The following is a 7,805-nucleotide window of genomic DNA, read 5'->3' as shown; positions in this document are numbered from 1 at the left end:
TGAGGCAGTTTCCTATAATTAATATGTGTGTAGTATAGATAGATTTATATATTTGTATATATTTCTTTTTATATTTCTTTTTATTTTGTATTTTTTCTATGTGTATATATGTATATGTATATATATATGTGTATATGTACATATGTATGCATACACACATATATGTGTATATATATACACATATACACACACATATATATATATCCTATTGGTGCTGTTTCTCTGGAGAGTCCTGTCCAATATACCAAACTTCACAGAATGCACAGAATGCTTGAGTTGGACATAGTAGTATATTATCTTAGTTAATGCTCACAACAGACTGATGGGTTATGTATCATTATTTCTATTTTAAAGATAAGAAAGCAGATTCAAGAAGGTTAAATATTCTTGCCCAGGATTGTATAATTAGTAAATGGATCTAAATTTGAACTCAGATTTTTCTGACCTCATGGCTATGTTTCTATCATTGAATCACACAATACTTCACCAGAACACCAATACTTAATGGAACACCAATACTTAATGTTTCCTACATTATAGGAAACAATCACTGAAGGATTATTTGGGCAGAAATGTAGTAATAGCAAAAGGGTTATAAAAGAAATAGATGGGTTCCAAAGAGTATTAGACATCTCACAAGAAAATCATGGAAGGTCAAATGCCAACATTTATCATATAACATCTCTTCTAAAAATATTTGACTTGAGTTTCTAAAAAGTCCTAGAGCTCCATATCATAAAGTCTATCATTAAAAAAAAAAGCTCATTAAAACCACATGTTCTATAATTAGAGAAATTTTAATAAAAGAGAACTTTGGTGAATTACAAAAATGCAAATATTTCAGACAGTGCCCTTCCTTTGTGAAGGAGACAATGGATAATGCAGGTAGGCACTCTCACTAATTTTACTTTATCTGAAATATATCATTGAGAAGACCAAACCCTTAAAATCAAAGTTAGCAATTTGAAGTTCTCTCAGAAGAAGAGTTCCCACATAGAATAAAGACTAGTGATAAGTATTTTCACTATATGTATATATATTTTTTACAAGTAAAGACAGAGATTTAGTTAACTAATGTATTTGTCCCTGAGGGAAAAACAGATTTGAACTTACATCTATAACTGGGTAACAGCTATTAAATGGTAGTTATTATCATTGTTTTATTGTCAAATACAAAAATTTTTTTCAAATAAATTCTTTTTAGTTATGGCCGTCAGTTATTATTCCTCTCAGAGGTCTTGTACTTCTATTTCTAAAGTATGCAATGTTAGATAGTAGCTAATGTTACATTTTATGAAGGAAGGATCCAAAGCAGGCAGTATTTTCATAAAATTGCATTTAGCACTAGGCAGAGGTCTTATTTAAGTTTACAAGTGATTATTGTTTGCTATAAATATGCAAATTTGTATTCTAATGAATAATTGTAAAAAATAGCTATTAGTAAATGGCACTTTGAAAGATTGATATTTAGGCTTTGTGTATATTACCCCCCAGATGTGAAAATGAAATTTACTGAAAAAATTAATAAACAAGTACAAAGGCAAAGACATATTAAGCCATATTTATATTTAATAAACTATCTTTCTTTTGTCACTTGGCATATATTCATTGCCTTAGCTGGAACCTAATTAAACATAGAATTTGTAAGAAATGGAGACTGAAAGAAAGCAGCTAACATTTCTGATAATCTCATATAGATGTCTTTTTTAATGGCCCAAAAAGAATGTGTCATTATATCTTGGTTTTTAATCATGTTCTTTGGAAAAAAATACATGTCTCCTTGAATAAGCATATGTCCCTACAAGTTGAAAATAAAATGCATTTTGCAAATGGGTATGTAATGTTCATAAACATCTTCTTGATGTATTTAATGCACGGGAATGCATTTGAGACCTCAGGGTTAAAAAAAGGAACCCTACCTAATTTGAATAAGAACCTTTCTGCAGTGGAGGCAGAAATGTATTCCGTAATCCTGTTTAGGGCAAAAATTCCATTCATATCTCACTTTAATAGATTTTGGAACTCACAGAGGGACATCCACCTAATACAATGTTATTTTAGGGAAGGTATGCTTTAATTTAAGAAGATATAAAAGGAATTACAATGTTTTCAGAAGAAAAAAATGAAACTTGGTTTAACAACCATCCCTGAATAACTAAAATGCATTCACGACAAAAATCCCTTTGATAATACCCAGGAAAATAGCAATGTAAACTATGATTTTCATCAAAATCACAGATCAATTCTACATTGGGTATTCTCTTGTTCCACTGACAATTCAAATAGAAAAATATACTTAACTTGTTGCTGAGTTGGAGAATTTCAAATGTTATTGCAAAGGCACATATTTCTTATTTACTACAAATGTTACCAACTTTTGAGTATCTGCTTAAAAATATCAGATAAAAGACACATTATCCCAAGCCAGTGTATAATCTTACCAATGAATTGTATTTGGCTGTGAAATTCATTCTATGTTTATATTTGCGCATATTTTCTTTCTTTTTTTTAAATTTTATTGTCTTAATTACCATACATTACATCATTAGTTTTTGATGTAGTGTTCCATGATTCATTGTTTGCATATAACACTCAGTGCTCCATTCAATACGTGCCCTCTTTAATACCCATCATCAGGCTAACTGATCCCCCCACACCCCTCCCCTCTAGAACCCTCAGTTTGTTTCTCAGAGTCCATAGTCTCTCATGGTTCGTCTCCTCTTCCGATTTCCACCTCTTTATTTTTCCCTTCCTACACTCTTTTTTTTTTTAACATATAATGTATTATCTGTTTCAGAAGTACAGGTCTGTGATTCAACAGTCTTACACAATTCACAGCGCTCACCATAGCAAATACCCTCCCCAATGTCCATCACCCAGCCAACCAATCCCTCCCACCCCCCTACTCCAGCAACCCTCAGTTTGTTTCCTGAGATTAAAAATTCCTCATATCAGTAAGATCATATGATACAGGTCTTTCTCTGATTGACTTATTTCGCTTAGCATAATACCCTCTAGTTCCATCCACGTCATTGCAAATGGCAAGATTTCAGATTTTTTTGATGGCTGCATAATATTCCATGGTATATATATACCACATCTTCTTTATCCATTCATCTGTTGATGGACATCTTGGTTCTCTCCATAGTTTAGCTCTTGTGGACATTGCAGCATATTTTCTTAATGTATTTCACTTAGACAACTATATGTGGAATCTAGGTTCTACCCCTAATTTTGTCACTAGGAAGCTGTATTGTACTTAGCTCATATTGCCTTGCTTATAAATAATAAGATTTGCTCACACTAGGTCAAATAGAATATTATAAAAAAAAAATGAAATCAGATATCATGGCATTCTAAAAGGGTCTACTGTACAAAACCACCTTAGGGACACTAAGACTGGGTCTAGGGACCCACCAGAGTTCTCAGAATTTCCATTTATGTATTAACATGACTCAAGAATCTCAGATTCTATTTAATTCATTCACTTTTTCCTTTCACAATATTTTATTAAGCCCATTATATTCCAGGCATTTTTCTAGGCATTTGAGTTCACAGTAGCAAACACTAAACAAAGCCTTTACCCTCAAGTAATTTATATATAAAGGTAGAGATATAACAGAGGGGTGTGTGTGTGTGTGTGTGTGTGTGTGTTGTGATAAGTACTACATAGAAAAATAAATCTGAGGAAGGAGGAGAGCATACATTGATGGCAGTGGTGATGGCAGTGGGTGCTTATTTAACATATGATTAGGGACAGGCTATATGAAAATGTGGCACTTAAGCAGAAACCTGAAGGAAGTGAGGGGATCAACTATGATGATATTTGAGGAAGGGCATTCATAGCAAAGGGAACAGCAAGAATAAATTCTCTGAGTTGTGAGCCTGGTTGTTGTCTTTTTTCTATCCCACAATCAATTGTGTTCCCCACTCTCCATGTGTCATCAGTACGTGATCTACTTTAATTACTGTTTCCTCATTATTTTTGCATGTTCATAATGAGATATGACTTTTACCTTACTCCATTACCCTGTCTCAATGCATCCTTTGAGTTTCAACTCCCATTGTTCAACTATGTGATTGTTTTGTCTATACTTTCCAACTTACATTGTAAAAAGCAAAAGTCTCACTAGCACTGTTTCTCTGACTACATATGATCCTTGGCCAGTTTATAAAGTGGGTTAGGAGAATTGAGTGTTAGGTCATGCAATACCAAATGTCGAGGATATGCATATCAAGGTATGCCTCATTAAGAGGTGTGGTTAAACATTTGTCCTTAAAAAGGGCTAAGAACATGGCAGAATTCAAGCATTCAGTTAAGTTTGCTTCATATTCAACATCTATTCAAATAAGTAACTGAATTTTGAGGTTCTAAAACATTTAACAATTTCCTATTCTCAATGTATCTACAGATTATCAAAAGGCAGATGTATTTAGATTTTGGACCAGTTTCCTCACATGATGAAAACTCTAATGTAGTGAATAGAATATTGGCTCCCAAAATATATGCCCATGCAAAAATCTCAGAATATGACCTTATTTGGAATAATAGTATTTGCAGATATAAGTTAAAAATCTTGAGAAGAAATCAACTTGGGTTTAGGGTCAACTCTGTCTAATGACTGGTACCCTTAAAAGAAGGCAGAGGGAGATTTGAAACACAGACATGGAGAAACAGAAGGGAAATCATGTGAACACAGAGGTAGAGATTGGAGTGATGCATTTATAAGTCAAAGACTATCAAGAATTGTTAAAACCACCAGAAACTAGAATGGCTTTTCCCTCAGAGCCTTGAGAAGAAACCAAATTTACTGACACCTTAATTTCAGAACTCTAGTCTTCTGAAATGTGAGGTAATAAATTTGAGTTTTTTAAGTCATCAAGTTTGTGTTAATTTGTTAAGGCAGACCTAGGAAGTGAATACATCTACATATGTCCTAGGAGATCTAAATCAATGCAGATACCAAAATTAACACCTTCATAAAATAAATTGAAAAATCAACAGATAGCAAAAATAGGTTTGTTTTCAGACTTTCATTTCACACTTGAACAACTACTTCCAAATAGCCATTCTTTGTCTTTTTTGGCTTGTATTGCTTGCTTATTTTTTGTTAAGCATATGTGACTACTCTCTTTCATTGTATATATAAGCACATATGCCTTACTTTAAAACAGTGTCTTGTTTCTAAAATAATTTCAAGGAGCTGAGAGGAATATGTATAAAATGTAACTATATCATAAAATAAAAATGGAGTCAAATTATAAGAAAAAAAGCAAAAGAATAGGGCACAGTGGAGATTAAAATAGCAAGTGATGAATACCATGAGGATTAATACACTCTTACATTGACAATTATGATCTATCTATTCTGTCATCCTTACTATTTGCATAATAAATAAGCACATATAAGTGATTAGCAGAAAGGAATTTTGGGATATATATACACAAAGACAATAATATATGATAAAAAGGATGGTACAATTTTCAATATTATAGTGGATTCAACAATAACTTTTTCAATTTTTTTATAAAATCATAAAGAAGGAGACCACAATAAAGACTACTGTTGGAAGGAGTGTGCCAGACAGATACAAGGTGGTCTAAATAATAACCCAGTTCTCTAAGTGATCTCATTATATACATACTGGGAATAGATTAAACTTTTAATAAAAAACTCAGAGCATTTTATAGCCCTGAGTTATACTACTTCCGGCTGTACTGTAAGATATATATCCTTTATTAAGTGAAAAACAATGTTATTAAGTGATGTATCTTGTTTTAAGAAATTGTTACTTTAAATGTCATTTAATAATGGGGGGATGGTGATAAATTCACTAAAAAATCATAATACCACCTTTAGAATAGCTTAAATTTAGTTCTTCTTTGTGGTTTAAATTACCTTATATAGTCAAATGACTATTCAAATTATAAAAACATGTAATATTCACATAAATATTTCTTTTTCTAAGCTAAATGGGAAGAAAGAATATATCTACTTTTAAAAATTATCAAGTCATTCAGAAAAATAGAATTTAAAAGAAGATTCCTGGCAAGATGGTGGAGGAATAGGCGACCTAAATTTCCTCTGGTCCCAGGAATTCAGCTAGATAGGGATCAAACCATTCTGAACACCTACAAATTCAACAGGAGATTGAAGAAAAGAATAGCAACAACTCTCTGAACAGAAAAGTGACCAACCTCTGGAAGGTAGGATGTGTGGAGCAGTGAATCTGAGGCGATATTCGGGAAGATAGATCACGGGGGGAGGGAGCCTCCGACAGCCGCTACCAACAAGTGATAGAGCAGTGGAGCACAAAATCGGAACTTCTACAAGTCGGTTCTGCTGAGGGACATCGCTCCAGTGGCTAAGTGGGGGGTGGAACCCTCACTGGGACAGTGTGGTCTCAGGACCCTCGGGGTCACAGAAAGACTGGGCGGGCCTCAGTGTGGCAGAGCCTCCAGGTATCAGAGCAGTGAAGCAGGCTGCAGAGGGAGCCGAGGAGTGGGCTCGCAGCTCAGGGTTGCCATAAACCATGATCCGCGGCACAGTCGGGCCATGATCTTCCAGCAGGGACCCAACAAGTGGCAGATCCAGGGAGACTCCCTTCCCTCCCCTGGGAGGAGCGGTGCAGGAGTGCACCACAGGGATCTGCTGGGTTTGGAGACTCCAAATGGGGTCAGTTGTCAGAGGTAGAAATGCTCCGTCACAGGCCGGGTGAGCACAGAGTGCGGCTGGAGACCGGGGAGACAGGAGTGATTGACTGCTTTTCTCTGGGGGCTCACTGAGGAGTGGGGCCCCAAGTTCTTGTCTCCTCCAGGGTGGAGATTGGGAAGCCACCATTTCACTCTCATCCTCCAAAGCTGTACGAAAACCTTTCAGGGAACAAAAGCTCCCGAGAGCAAACCCGAGCAGATTACTTAGCCTGGCCCCCGGCAAGGGCGGGGCAATTCCTCCTCCAGTAGACATTTGAGAACAACAGCAACAGGCCCCTCCCCCAGAAGACCAGCAAGAACAGCCAGCCAAGACCAAGTTTACTGACCACTGAGAAGGGCAGAACTCCAGCACTAAGGGGATACAGCATATAGAATTCATGGCTTTTTTTCCCCCGATTCTTAAGTCTTTCAAAGTTAATTTTTTTAATTTTCTTTTTCTTGTTTTTTTTTTTAATTTTTCTTTTTCCCTTTTTCAACCAACATCTTATCAATCCCTTTTTAAAAAATCTTTATTTTACATTTTTAGAGTCATATTCTATCCCTTCATTGTAGTTAACCTTATTTTTGTATATATATATATATAAGTTGTTCTCTCTTTAAAATTTTGAGATACAGTTTCTTCTAACAGACCAAAATATACCCTAAATCTCTAGTGTATGGCTTTGTTCTAGTCTCCTGCCTGATCACATTCTTTCCCCCCCTTTTTTTTTAAAAACCCCTTCTTTCTTTTTTCAACCAACTTCTTATATTATCAATTCCTCTTATAAAATCTGTTATAATTTTCATCTTTACAGTCATATCCCATCACTTCATCATAATTACCCTTATTTTTGTCATATATAAGCTTTTCTTTCTTTAAAATTTTGGGAGGCAGTTTCTTCTAACAGACAAAAATACGCCCAAAATCTAGTATGTGGCACTGATCTATTCACCAGCCTGATCATATTTGATCATATTCTTTTTATTTTATCTTTTTCTTTTCCTTTTCTTTTTTCTTTCTTTCCCTTTCTTTTCCCCCAGTGTCAGGTCTCTTCTGATTTGTTTAGAGTATATTTTCTGGGGACGTTGTTACCCTCTTACCATTTTGTTCT

Source organism: Leptonychotes weddellii, chromosome 14 (genome assembly GCF_054177405.1).
Source record: "Leptonychotes weddellii isolate Sample4059 chromosome 14, ASM5417740v2, whole genome shotgun sequence".
Lineage (NCBI taxonomy): Eukaryota > Metazoa > Chordata > Mammalia > Carnivora > Phocidae > Leptonychotes > Leptonychotes weddellii.
This window is presented reverse-complemented; position numbering follows the sequence as displayed.